The sequence below is a fragment of the Schistocerca cancellata genome, chromosome 7 (genome assembly GCF_023864275.1).
Source record: "Schistocerca cancellata isolate TAMUIC-IGC-003103 chromosome 7, iqSchCanc2.1, whole genome shotgun sequence".
In the NCBI taxonomy this organism is placed as follows: Eukaryota; Metazoa; Arthropoda; class Insecta; order Orthoptera; family Acrididae; genus Schistocerca; species Schistocerca cancellata.
Genome location: NC_064632.1, coordinates 444,264,135 through 444,279,083, shown reverse-complemented (window position 1 = coordinate 444,279,083; position 14,949 = coordinate 444,264,135). Strand labels below are relative to the sequence as shown.

General features: G+C 42.8%; 1 protein-coding gene across 3 annotated transcripts in view; it reads left to right on the top strand.

The window, feature by feature from the left end:
• The first annotated feature begins 1,004 nt into the window (after window positions 1-1,004).
• Window positions 1,005-14,949, top strand: part of LOC126092311 (ankyrin repeat and IBR domain-containing protein 1-like) — a 564,318-nt gene continuing 550,373 nt past the window's right edge. For all 3 annotated transcript variants that reach the window (XM_049907838.1, XM_049907837.1, XM_049907836.1), the window contains exon 1: window positions 1,005-1,162. The gene's annotated coding sequence lies outside the window, so the exon portion shown is untranslated. The remainder of the gene's footprint in view (window positions 1,163-14,949) is intronic.

The following is a 14,949-nucleotide window of genomic DNA, read 5'->3' as shown; positions in this document are numbered from 1 at the left end:
TAGTGTTAAACGTGAGTAGCCACCTGACCATGAGCCTATCGGTTTCAAACTGGTAATGGCGGTATTTGTTCTTAATAACTAGCATTGTTAACAGTGGATGGTTGCTGTTTTTACTTTCTTGCAAGAATTAATCTGTAATATAAGACAGGTCAGGGCTTCTACAGAGGCTTAGACATTTCTTATTTCATTCACCTTCTATTGTTCACACCTGTCACTCGTTTCATAAGATAAAGAAAAGTCAACCTGTAACAGATTCCTGTTTTGGTCACTTTTACATTGCGAGACAGAACAGGTTTCAGCATAGTGCTTCTGAGTCTATCTACAATGTCGAGCCAAAACATTTTATCCACTTGAGCGGAAGTGAAGCCATGAGGACGTGTACTTGTGTAGCTCAGGCGGTAGAGTAATCGTCCGCGATAGGGAAAGTTCCCAAGTTCGAATCTCGGTCCGACTCACGGTTTTAATCTGTCAGGATGTTTAGTAAATGTCAGCAACAATCGTCCATAAACTCTAGCGTCTTGCAAGGCAGGACAAGAAAATGTCAAACTCTTATTGAGTCTTGTTTTTTGGTGGTTGGTTCGGGGGAAGAGACCAGGCAGCAAGGTCATCGGTGCCATCGGATGAGGGAGGGATGGGGAAGGGAGTCGGCCGTGCCCTTTCAAAGGAAGCATCCCAGCATTCGCCTGAAGCGATTTATCAGGATGACCGGACGCGGGTTTGATTTCTTGGTGACCTTTAAATAGTCAAACAGTATCGTTATTTACCTTGTGCTTCCATGTCCAACTATTTTTATGAGTTATGTTTTCCGAGGGTCCCTATTAGAAGAAAGGAGTCAGCTTTAGCGCAGAAGCAGTTCCACGCGCAGTGCAGCATGCAAATCAGGGAGCAGAGAGCGACGACCCTCCCAGATACGCGCAGAGGGCAGGCGATTAGGCGACACGCGGGTCCCTCGAACAGCTGACGAGGCGCCAGTAAGGCGCAGTTCGCGAGCTCTGCTCTGGTGCAGGTGAATCACCCAAGACGCCGCCGCTTCTTCAACGAAACGTGCGCAAAAGTGAATTCGGCACTTTCTTTTCCTTCTACATCATGGTGTGTGTGCAGTGAGCCCTATCGTTTCGCATTTGTTGTAAACTGGAAATTGCGAAATAGTACTTCGTCACAGGTATGTACCCATGCATTCCTTCTTCCATTTACTATACGTCATTTTTACGTTTTGTTGACTGGGGCTCGAAACGACTCTCCACACTTGAAACTACTAACTGTGCCTTATCTACACTGGTTGTGTTGCTGAGCTGTTCTCGTCACTGAGTTGTTGTTGTTGTGGTCTTCAGTCCTGAGACTGGTTTGACGCAGCTCGCTCGTGGTCGTGCGGTAGCGTTCTCGCTTCCCGCGCCCGGGTTCCCGGGTTCGATTCCCGACGGGGTCAGGGATTTTCTCTGCCTCGTGATGACTGGATGTTGTGTGATGTCCTTAGGTTAGTTAGGTTTAAGTATTTCTAAGTTCTAGGGGACTGATGACCATAGATGTTAAGTCCCATAGTGCTCAGAGCCATTAGAACCATTTTGATGCAGCTCTCCATGCTACTCTGTCTAACCGTACAGTGAAGCTGCATGCCCTCGGGAAAAATTACGGCTGTAGTTTCCCCTTGCTTTCAGCCGTTCGCAGTACAGCACAGCAAGGCCGTTTTGGTTAGTGTTACAAGGCCAGATCAGTTGCCCTTGCAACTACTGAAAAGGCTGCTGCCCCTCTTCAGGAACCACACGTTTGTCTGGCCGCTCGACACATACCCCTCCGTTGTGGTTGCACCTACGGTAAGGCTATCTGTATCGCTGAGGCACGCAAGCTTCCCCACCAACGGCAAGGTCCATGGTTCATTGGGGGTGGGGGGTGGGGGGGGGGGTCATTGAGTTAAAACAGAAAAAACTCATGCTTTATTTCGGTACTGATAAACGATAAAAATCTCTTGTGAGAAAACGAAACGCCTACAGCCGTCCTTATGATTTTATTTATTTTGTTGCAAACAGTTTCGGCGCTTCAATGCGCAATCTTCAAGCTGTAGTTGATGCGGAAGGGGTTGACACCATCCCTACATATATCTCATCAGTGGACAGCATAAGTGGTCACACAGACTCTCTGAAATCTTTCGTGTCAGCACTCTAACCATCAATTGATGAGATATATAGCGCTGAAACTGGTTACAGCAAAATAAATAAAATCATAAGGACGGTTGTAGGCGTTTCATTTTCTCACAATAGTAAAAGGCCGTCGTTCCAAAGACTTCCTCAAAAAGATGGACACACAAAAATTTCTGGCGGAGTCATGATCACGCCAATACTGTAAAGGTAATAATAAAACCGTTCACTTATGCAGTATCAGTATGCTGTTTAGCGATCCTTGAAAACCACCTTTCTACCTTTTTGACTTCAATCTGAATGTACGATATTAATGATTCCAGTATTAATGTCCTGAAAATATACATCTACAGCTACGCCATACTCTTTATGCCATCAAACGACGTGCGGCGGAGGGTACCTTTTGTACCACTAACTGATCCCTCCAACACTGTTCCACTCCCGAATAGCGCATGGGGAGAATGTCGGTAAGACTCTGTATTGGCTCTAATTTCTCGAATTTTCTCCTCGCGGTCATTAAGCGAGACGCGAGGGGGGGGGGGCGACGGGGGGGGGGGGGGCAAGTCATATGTTGTCCGACTCTTCCCGGAAAGTGTTGTCTCGAACTATCAATAGTAAATCTCTCCGTGATGCACAACGTTTCTCTTTTAACGCCTGCCAATCAAGTTAGTTGAGCATCTCCGTAACACCCTCGTACCGGCTAAACGACCCTTGACGAAACGCGCCGCTCTTCGTTGGAGCTTCTCTCTCTCTCCTATCAGTCCTACCTGGTAGGTATCCCAGATAGATGAACAATACTCAAGAATCGGTCGAACAAGCGCCTTATAAGCTACTTCCTTCTTGGATGAGTTACATTTCCTTAAGATTCTTGCTATGAATCTGAGTCTGGCGTCTGCTTTCCCCACTATCTGTTTTGTATGGTCATTCCACTTAAGGTCGCTCTGGATACTTACTCTTAGATATTTTACAGTAGATCTTTCCAGTGGTCTGTTTCGCAAAATTTTGACCTATGAATAGACAGCAATGTGATCTGACTTCTGTTGGTGAAATATTATGTAGTAAGCAGACTAACAGCGCAACGAAATATATGAAAGGACCTCTAAAATGTAGTGAAGTAGTGGAAAATTATAAGAAATATATTCAAGCACTGGAGCGCAAACTGTAAGTGCGGTTGCTCAACCTATAAGCGGGGTTACCTCTTCTCTTATAGAGAAAATGCGTGCTATGAAAATGTAAAATGCGCCTTATATTACCTAACATCTGATGATGCAAAGCTTAAATCACGAAGTAACCAAATACTGAAGTCTTCAGAATTTAGCTCGTGTCTCTAAGTTGTCACCAGCTCAAACCTATCTTGAATTTGCTGTGAATCACATGCATAGGAGAACGATATCGTATTTGTTGGAAGCAGCTTCTCGTTATATCAGTTCTATAGAAGACAGATTACTTTTCAGTAAGCTTGCATTATTTATGAACCGCAGCAAAATGTGACTTTTATTTAAATAAAAAACGTTCTAATATAACACATTTTAAAACGGACGAAGGAGTACAAAATAATTTCAGCTAGACCCATACAGATCCCAAACGCCATACACATAGTTCTGAAAATCTGTGGCTGTGCTCTCCGCAGTCCTTACAATTATCTATTGGATGCACCCCACCTCATTCGTTTTAAATTTTACAAGTACTGTCATAGCTATTAAAAATTCACGAGCGCAAAGTTTCATGTAAATACTTGCGAAATTTGAAATCTGTATGCGTCTAAGGCAAATTATTTTATTATTTTTTAACATGTTATATTAAAATGATTTTTATTTAAATTAATATTTTCTACTTTATTAGCTTGTTTCTGTTTTCAATCTATTTCTTCTTCTTCGATAATATTACAACAGGGAAATGTGGTAAATTACAGGTTTATTTCAGTCTGTCTTCACCTGGGTCGACATATATTGCTTCCTCCTACGCATTTCTCGCGAAAAAACTGTGAAATTAAGAATTAGACACATTCGAGTTCAAACAGGTGCTTACTAGCAATCGTTATTAGCGTGAAACATTGTCGACTGCAAAATAACATTGAGAAACAGATATGGTACACAAAGTACCCTTCGCCACACACCAGACAAGAAAGGGAATCCGTATTGCATTGTTGTCTAGTTCTGAGCTACGCTGAAAATTCCAAGTCTGTTGGTCATGGGGAAGTTAGTTTAGAATCAGTTGTAAAATTTGTACCGAACGAAGAGACAGAGAAACAAAGTACCCTCCACCACATACTAGACACGAAAGCGGAGTAATATTGCAACGCCGTCAAGTTCTGAGCTATGTTGAAAGTTTCAAATCTCTAGTTCATCGGGAACCTAGTTTGAAGTCAATTGCAAGAACTATACCGAACACACAAACAGACAAAAAAGCGAGGTAATAACAACGTGTTAAGAAGCACATATAATTTGAACATGAACGTCGTAAGATTCAGAAATATTTATGGAAGAGAAATAATGAAGGACAGAATTGAAACTAAGAAATAAGAATGACAGTTCACAAGGAAAGATACATACGTATGTCCCCATTCATACCATTTGAAAGTACATTACGACATATGCTCAAAAATAACAGAAACGTAACTCACGCATTCATAATAAATTTCCTTGAGACGAAAAAGCTTCTGTCCATGAACGAGCACAATTTTAGAAAGGATCGCTCGAGCGAAGTTCAGCTTCTGTTTTTCTCTCATGACATCCTGCGCACTATGGATGAAGGGCAACAGGTAGATTCAATATTCCTACGTTTCCGAAAAGCATTTGACGCGATGCTCCATTCCAGACTGTTAACGAAGGTACGAGCATACGAAATAGGTTCCAGATATGTGAGTGGCTTCTTTAGTAACCGAACACAGTACGTTGTCCTCGACGGCGAGTGTTCATCAGAGACAAGGGTGTCTTCAAAAGTGCCCCAGGGAAGTGTGATAGGACCGATGTTATTATGATCTGGCGGAGAGGGTGGTCAGCACTCTGCGACTGTTTGCTGACGATTCTGTGGCGTGACTGTAGAAGGACGACTTAGACAAAATTCCTACTTGGTATTGTGAATGGCGGTAAGCTTTAAATGTAGAAAAATGTAAGTTAAAGTTAATGCAGACGAGTAGCAAATCGAATACAGCTTTAGTAATGTGCTGCTTGATAGTCACAGAATGGTCGACTTCAGTTTATTGGCAAAATTTTAGGAAAGTGTGGTCATCTGTAAAGGAGACTGCATGTAGGACACAAGTGCAACGCATTTTGAGTGCTGCTCGATTATTTGGGATCCACACCAGGTCGGATTAAAGACGATATTGAAGCAATTCAGAGGTGGATTGCTAGATTTGTTACCAGCAGTATTACGGATATACTTCGTGAACTCAAATGGGAATACGTGGAAGAAAGACGACGTTCTTTTCGCGAAACGCTATTGAGAATATTTAGAGAACCGAAATTTGAAGTTGACTGCAGAATGATTCCACTGCGCCAACGTACATTCCGCGTAAGGAACACGAAGATACAAGAAATTAGGCTTCATATGGAGGCATATAAATATTAGTTTTTCCCTCGCTCTGTATGCGAGGGAAAGAAATGACTAGCAGTTGTAAAGTATAGCCTCCGCCACGCACCGTGAGGTGACTTGCGGAGTATGTATGTAGATGCAGATATTATGAAATGAGTGGGAAATTAACTTAAGGAACGACCTGAAACTAAGGATGGCTTTATGAAAACCCGATGTGGATCCTTGTACATTGGACAAATCCTGTGTCGGAGAAAAGAAATCTAACATCACGTACAATGCGAACATACCAGCAAAACAGAAAAACCATGTAAGATAGAATTACGATAATGCAATGCTAGCAAGCAACGCTCTCACCGTAACTCGAAGAAACAGCGTACAGTGTCAGCGTGAAAGTAAGTCCAATAAAGTAGATGTGAGTTCCTAGCTGACAAAAACAGTAGACATTCTTCGAGCCATTATGGTGTCTTGCAAGTCGTGTGGTGATAAATATGAAAGACATTTTAATAGTTGGTTTTCAAGCTGTAAAATTTGCCCTAATTTTCCAATAGTGTTCAAGTGACTGCAAGTAAATGGCTGTCGGACAGGCTGACAACGATCATAAACTGAAGAATATTAGCTGCAACTATGACAATACTCTTCTGGAGCGTTCATCAGCGTATCGTACTCTAGGTGCTTCATAGTCTCGAAGATGATAGATGGTACGCCAACAGTTACAGATTCAATATTAACGAAAATTATCAAGTACGTTATCCTTAACATGGACATCAAAGAGCACACAGCGGATTGGAGGTAGAGGGGTGGAGCGATGGTCTGATCATTTAATATCAAAAGATTACGACCAAGGTGTGGACGGGGCCAAGGAATTGACATATCAGACGTGATTTAACACATAAATAATTTATTCATAACATACAGTACATAACACCAACTACGTAAATCCTGCTTCGATGCTTACAATTGCCCAAAATGGGAGGGCCACCACTTTCGAATTGGAAAGGCTTTAATTTAAGAAACTAAAACGCCAATTATAATTTTTAAAATAATAATAATAACACAATACATAAGTAAGCGCTAAGTGAACGCACTCTTAAATCTTTAATTATTAAACACAAAGCGTGGGTTTACCACATTTAAATTCTAATTGCAATATAAGACAGAAATACATGAATTCACAACACAGCATGGCTTCAAAATTTCTACCTGGACAACCTATGGTCCTAAAACTTTCGTATTACATTCCAGCCAATCAAATTAATAACTGATAAGCACGGTTGGTAATATACAAACGTTTGCACTATAATCAATTTTAATTATCCACAATCACTCAAAAACCAACATCAGAAGTTCGATACGGAGCATGTAAGCCTGTTTATACAATCTTTCGGACCAAAATAGGCACGAGGGCCACCATAGCAGAAGTGCGCTAGTTGCTTTTAGGATAGGTGCTCCCATCAGCTTAATCACTGAGCAGATATTTACTTAAGCGACAGGTAAGATAGTTAATGCAAATAGAAGATATTTCTAAAGATTTTTTTTTCCTTCCTCCCTTTTAACAAGGGGGTTTTAGTAAGGTGGAAATTACACTTTGAGGAGACGCAATAGTGATCTAGCGGGCACGCCTTCACGAGGACGCCATGCCACTACACACGTACTAAACTCGCCGCGTATCCGCTGTTCAAGCCAAACATTAACAACACAGTTCCATATTCCTGATCAAAACAAAACCAAAAATCCCAAGAGCGCAAGATCCAGCATAGCTTCAGAACAGATCTTACTTCATGCGGTTGCCTTCACAAATACAGGTATCGAAATGAAAACAAGAACGTGTAACAACATTCCCTAATTAGCACAATGTTCTTCTTTAGGTCCCGGTAGCGCTAGACAACGCTGACATGCCAATGTTAAGAAACCTCTAAGGCAACACCCTCCAACTGACAAGCCGAAACCAATGCGACCCCTTATCAGCTCCGTGACAGGACTCGAACCCCCAACTACTGTCAGTGCAACTCGCTTAGAATAAATACAGCGCAAATAGTATGGCGGACACATATACCCAGGGATTAACAGAACACTAGACTGAACTAGAATTAACCTTAATAATACAGTACTAAATCTTGGGAGACAAGGAACTAACTACCCACCCGAAATTCTGCAACCACAGGGCGGGAGGATGAACTACCAAAACATAGGAGTGCAAACGTACACAAATAACTACCAATATACACCACTACACCGGTTAGCAACGATGCGTGGAGGAACCTGCACTGTCAGAATATGCACCAGTGAACAGAACAAAGGATTGCCACGGCGGTGGCCACAAGGCGGGAAAGACGACTGGATGAACTCAATCCCAAAGGACGATCAACTTTAAACATTCACATTTCTTTTCTCCTTTCCCTTGGCACACTTCGTCGTTTGTCCGGGACTGCTGTGCACAATTCTGAGCCGTCCCCAGTCGTCCCGGCAGACACCGACCCAGCCGAACTGCTCCCGGACTCAAAACTTTCGCCGAACGGCGGCTCCACCGCCCCATGATGGTTACTGTTTGTTTGCCTTCGTCGACGTAGGCGATGATTAGACTGCCATCCGCCTCCCGCGGACAACCAGTAAAGAGCGGACAGAGGGGCCCAACCAGGCCGGCGTTCCTCCATGGGTAGAAGTGCGGGTTCGATAACAACACCCGTACGCGTAAGGCAGGATGTCGATGTCACCAGAGCGGACATGAAGGCCACTGCGCGACAACCTCCTCCAGCGTGTTTTTTTTTCTTTATTAAATTCAATTCCCCCCGTAGGGGGCGGGCTGGCAGCAGCTTAGTATGCAGCTCTTCAGCCTACAGATTTTGCGAGAAAGTTCAAGAGAATAAATAATGAAAAACAGGCGATAAAATCGGAGACTTAAAGAGTAACATGGCGAAAAGAAATCGTGGAACTTAGAACAAACAACAGAGGGATGATGATGCTAATAAAATACATACGAAGCAAACAGGGAAAACAATAGACAGACAATTAAAAAACACGGCGACAGTCTGGATTCTGTTCGCAGAAGACATAAAATTCACACCTAGCGACAGCATGGTTTCTGTTCGCAACACGAGAAAGACAAACAACACTGAATAGTCACTGGAACACTGCACTAAAAAGTTGGCAAATGTGACATACCACAGTCGAGAGCAGGTGGGGGGAAACTGGACAGAAGATGGGAAAACAAAAAAGGGGGGCAAAGGAGAGTAAAAGCGAAGGGGGGAAACCGGGAAAGGAGCTGATGGAGGATGGGGACCCATAAGAGGGGTGGGGGGCAGACGCGACAGGGAGTGGGGTAGGCAGAGGAGGGGAATACAAAGGAACTTGGGGGGGAGAAGGGAGGTAGGGAGAGGTTTAGTGGGGAGAAAACAGGACGGAAGGGGGGGGGGAAGAGGGAGCCCAGGGAAAGGACAGAGGAAAGGAGGGGGAGTGAGGATCAGAGTTGATAGGAAGGATAAATGGAGGGAGAGAGGGCATCGTCCGGGAGGGGGAGTTGACGGAAGCCACCTTGGGAAAGGAGATGGAGGGTGTAGAGATGGAGGGTAGGGGGGACACAACGGTGAAGACGTGGCAGGGGGATGGGAGAGGAGAGGAGCAACCAGGGGGTGAGGGGGTTCAAGACGGCGGGAGGTGTAGAGGATGCGGATATGTTCGAGGAATAGGAGCAGATGGGGGAAAGGAATGAGATCATAGAGGATCCGCGTGGGGGATGGGAGGCGGAGTGCATGACGCTCAAGGATCTGGAGGGACTTATAGAATTTGGGGGGGGGGGGGCAGATATCCAGGCAGGACTGGCATAACAGAGGATGGGACGGATTAAGGATTTGTAGGTGTGGAGGATGGTAGAGGGGTGCAACCCCCACGTCCGGCCAGAGAGGAGTTTGAGGAGTTGGAGGTGGTTGTGGGCTTTGGATTGGATGGAGCGGAGATGAGGTGTCCAGGTGAAGTGACGGTCAATGGTGACGCCAAGGTAGGTGAGGGTGGGGGTGATCCTCCAGCGTGACCGCGCTCGCCTATAAATAGTACAGGCCAATGAGTCTGCTGCAGTAAACACGTGAGTCGGTCGTGTTACCAACCTACGGTTTCTAAGTACACCAAAGACAGAACTCGCAATCAATATTGGGTACACTACGAGCGGGAGTTAAAACGAAAGAGCTTCATAAAGACTAACCCTGAACAACCGAGGAAAAACGAAATAGAAGCGAAGCAATAAAAGACAGCAACGAGATGCTAGAGCACGATCGCGCCCAAATACTGTCGATTACCAAAAATATTGGCTCCACACGACGCTCAGGAAACGAGCCGTGGAAAGATGGAAGTACACACGTCTCAAGGGGGAGGGTATTTCCCTCCAGCTGCAGTTGTAAACTTTTTCTAAATATTACTACCACATCCTCCAGTAACTCACGCACCATTTCCATAACTACTTTTGTCCAAAGAGCAGAAAATGCGGCTTACAAGAGAATCTTACAATCTCCGAAATACACTTCGGGAGTGGACTTCGCAGATTAGTAGTCCACCCATAAAATCTGTAAAGCGCACTGGCCAGAAGATTCCAAGCGAAGGGACTGTATGGTTTACACACAGCTCAAAGGCCGCTCAGTTTATAGGCTCTGGCAACACAGTGAAACTGCTGCGTTTGTAGTGCGCTCGCCTGCCAACCAGGCGATCTAGTTTCGATCCTACCTTTGTAACATTTTTTTTTAAAGCTATAACAAAAAAGTTAATGACCTAAAATATTATCAATTAAACCATAAACAATTTTATTTTACTTATCAAATTGACTGTTACTATCGTCATTAAAATATTATTACAAATCAGACGACAATGTGGGGTTATTAAAAGTATTCGTTGTAAATTTGAGGAAAGGACTCCTGCGTGGAAGTGTAGAGTGTAGCTGTTGCCCTAGTGTGCATACAAGTAGGCAGACGCTCAGGAAGTGCCAAGACCCTCAAGGAACTAATTGACGAATGGTCTTTACCTGCTACAGTACAATATATACAGTTGTACCCACCCTTATTCTTCTAGAAACTCGAACTAATGTCCAGGTGCATTCTTGACTTTCGCAGAGATTGGAATGAGCAAGCAACGACTGAATTATATGACAACGTCTTTCAGGATGACGAGAAATCACCGACATGTGCAATTAAAGTGATTTTCCCAAAATGTACTTCTTTTGTTCAACCTTGCGGTTCTATTTTTACAGACAAGTAAAGAAATCTAATTAAGTGAATACAAAACTGCACTTCTCTGATTGAAAATAATAGAGAAATAAATGTATAAAAATACAATCAATAACGTACAATCAAGTGCCATCGCCAACATTTAACGAAATGATACGCTGTGCCTGTTACACTTCCAGACTTTCAGTTAAAAGAGAAGTTTTCATGAATGTTAATGGAGTATGTTTTCCAACAGATCTTCTCAGAAAAGATTGTTTGTGTACACAAATTTCCTACATAAATTGTGCAAAATACAACGTATTTTTTATTTTCAAGGTTCATACGACGCTTATCATCCTGTATGTAAAATTCGAAACTGATGAATCAAAAAAATATTTTAAAAATTCTTTGTTTGAATCAGAACTTACCCAAAATTTTGTTACAGTGATAATTAAAGCATTAATTTGCCTTCATTAAAATGCATTTGAAGTTATTCAACATTTTAAAAATAAAATATTATTTGCAATTCATATTTTACCTGAATTAGCTGTAATAGTCATTTCATAAATAAATAAAAATTCTGTATGACTTAACCGATAATATTTTAGGTCATCAATTTTATTTAAAAGTTGTTATGATTTTTAAAACAATTAAAAGAAACAAAACAAAGAGTTACTGAAACATAGGATTGAACCTGGATCACCCACGGGGCAAGCGAGTCCGCTACAGACGCAACCACTTTTTTTATGTTGATCCTTCCACTCAGTTTTTTTATTACAGACGCCAACCAGCTCTTTTCTTTTCTTTTTTTTTTTTAAATCTCATTTTGTTCGTTGTATCTGCTCGGGGCGGACGTCGCAAGACACCCATTTCAGTTCGTCGTTGTTCCATTAACCCAGTTTTTTTTATTACAGAGGACAGCTAGCCCTCTGACCGATCACGCCGAGTTACCGTGCCGGCTCCAAACTTCGTTATGAAACTTCCTGGCAGATTAAAACTGTGTGCCGGACCAAGACTCAAACTCGGGACCTTTGCCTTTCGCGGGCAAGTGCTCTACCAACTGAGCTACCCAAGCACGCTCTCTGACCGAACACGCTCAGCTACCGAGCTACCGTGCCGGCGTGCACTTGGTTGTCCTGCCGTAGTGTTTAAGCTGACCGATACTTATGCTGCGCGTAAATCTTTAGAGCGTTTTTTCTCGGATCCTTATGACTAGTGCGCTTTACAGATTTTACTACTAACCTGCAAATTCTTATCCCAAACTGAATTTCCGAGCTCTTAAGGTCCTCTTGTTAATCACAAACGTGCGCCTCATATCAAGGACCACAATCGCGAATGCAGTACATCTTACACAGTGAAACACATTACATGATATAACATACATTGTTCTTGGTGCCGTCTTAACACAAAATTTCAGCGATCTAACTCTGTCCATTCAAGTTTGTTAGCTCTTTTTTAACTCTGTAAGGGTATCTCGAATATTTCATTTTTGCTTTTACTGCGAACCCTCCTTTAAGTTTTCACAAAGGACCACTACATGGCGCTATCGAGAAGTGACGCTGCCATTGCCTTAACACTCGCAACCAAAAAAGTGGTCTAGAAATTTGTTTTCAGTGCCTGTTTAACAGAAACAGTGTGGTTATAAAATGAAAATGCTACTTGAAAGGTTCTCGTTGAATGATTTTTTCACGATTTTAATAAAGACCTAACTCGGCAACAAGGCCTCCATCGATTAGTTGTAAGCCGGCCGCGGTGGCCGTGCGGTTCTGGCGCTGCAGTCCGGAACCGCGGGACTGCTACGGTCGCAGGTTCGAATCCTGCCTCGGGCATGGGTGTGTGTGATGTCCTTAGGTTAGTTAGGTTTAAGTAGTTCTAAGTTCTAGGGGACTTATTACCTAAGATGTTGAGTCCCATAGTCCTCAGAGCCATTTCGATTAGTTGTACTTATGGTAATCAATCAGCTTCAGAGCAAGCTGTGTAAATTTGGTATTCAAAATTTCGTAGTTATACATCCGTCTGTGTTGAATTTCGTGAAGGTCGACCAAAATCTGTTGCTGTTGTAGAAACATCGATGCTGTGTGCATCGAAGGTTGAATAAGATCGCTATGCGACTTAAGGGTGAAATGGAGATATTTGTATGTAAGACTGTACAACATTTGTTGCATCACGTTTGATTATGAAAAAGATCCCTTTGAATCTCGCACAATTTGACGCAAGCTCAAAAACTGGTTCCTGTCAATTGTTGTAAGGAAGTGTTCAAAAAGTTCGAACTGGTAAATAAAAAATCCATCTCAGGGGTGGGCTTGCCAGTGGGTGCTGTCAGGTCGGCAGTTCCCCCTCCACCCCTCTGTTAACACAGTACGTTCGGCAGACGCAGCAAGAGGTATGGCGGGGCTATTTACTTCGCGTTATTAGTATTGTCGGTGTCAAAGTCTTTTTAGAATTCATGGTAGGACATTTTTATTTTTTATTTCAATTAACTGGCTTTCTCTTCTTTCCCATAGAGCCATCTCAATCGTGCAAAGACGATATGACAATATGTTTGAGGCTACTTTTATGTTAGGTATGGCGATACGGATGTAAGGACTACAGTCCTCGACCCAGCCGAGAATCGATCATGGTCCACTTCGGTTAGTAATCTACTGTGCTGACCCCGCAGCTAACGAGGCGGACCCAGGACAAAATTAGTGAGAGATGACTGGCTGAGGAGGAGTTAAGGTCTTCAAAACGAAAACCGATAATCCCTACGCTTCAGCCCACAGTGGAAAGACGATTACTGTGTTATCGAAATACAAACCAGCCCTCTGCGCCTCTTTTGCAATGCGTTGTTTTGGTTAGGAAAAAGGCCAAAGAAGTTGGTGTCCAGGCGGAAATAACATTGCAGCATAAACTGCGTTAATGTGCTAACAAAATGTGCCAAAATAATTGGCTTTATGGGAGTTGTTGTAAAAACCCTCAATAAACATCGCACGTTTTGGGACATCGGCTTCAAATATTTCCTGACGGAACTGCAATGTTATTACGGCGATGTGGTGTACTTTTGTGAAGTACACTGGTTGAATCAAGGTGATGTTGTAGATCGTTTCTTCAACTTGTATAAAGACATAGCATAAAATTAATGCCAGCAAAAGGGTTGAATATCCCCAGTTAATATTAGATCTTGCATTACTGACCTTAAAAACATTTTGATGAATTTATTAAGGTACTACACACATTCTTAGAAAGTTTTGATAGTGATCCATTCGAACTTGATTTCAGTATCTTTTGCAACTTCTTTTCCAGTGGACGTTGAAAGTGACCTCCTGAAATTCAACTGGAGCTCATCGACTTGTAGCGTAGTCTTGTGCTCAGCGAGCGGTTTCGCATTGCAGAAACTTTTATAATGTTTCACAAAAAGTTCCCTCGAGAACAGTTCACGCAGTTGTTTCGAATAGTTGCTCAAGTCTGCAAAGTTTCGGGACCACAAATGTGTGTGAAAGTGTTTTTTTCAACAACGAAATCATCGGACTGAAAGCTCAGGAATAGTCTTAGTGATGTTCATCTGATTGGAGCAATGCGGTTGATGACCAGTTGTCTCACCCCAAACCTCGAGAAGCTAAAAACATTCAAAGATATTGCAGAGTGATGAAAATAGATGTTTCTTTCTTTCTCATAAGTAGTAGGTCAACTAAACGCTTCTCATTAAGCTTTGATGTATTAATTTAATAGATTTTTAATAAAAGGCCTGTTTTCTTTGCTGGGTTATATTTGTGCCAGGATAAAATATAGACGAGAATGATATTTTAGTCCCTTTTTCTTGAGAATCCCTGTACCGCCTTTCCCACCAATTCCCCACTGAGCTGGTCTCCAAAATTTGGAACGTTTAGTACTGCTTGTAACTGCTGTCAACTCGTGCAGTATATTACTTGGCGGCGCTGCGGTACTCATTACGACATGATTGGTCTTCAAGGCTAGGCTTCCGCCATGCTATGCACAGGTTGTATTGCGTTATAAATATTCATTGCACTGTCGTAATAACTGAGACAAAGCGAAGACAGTCTCAGCTATGTGTTTATCGGTAATCTTCGTTCCTGGTTGCGAGTAACAGAATACGAGCTGCG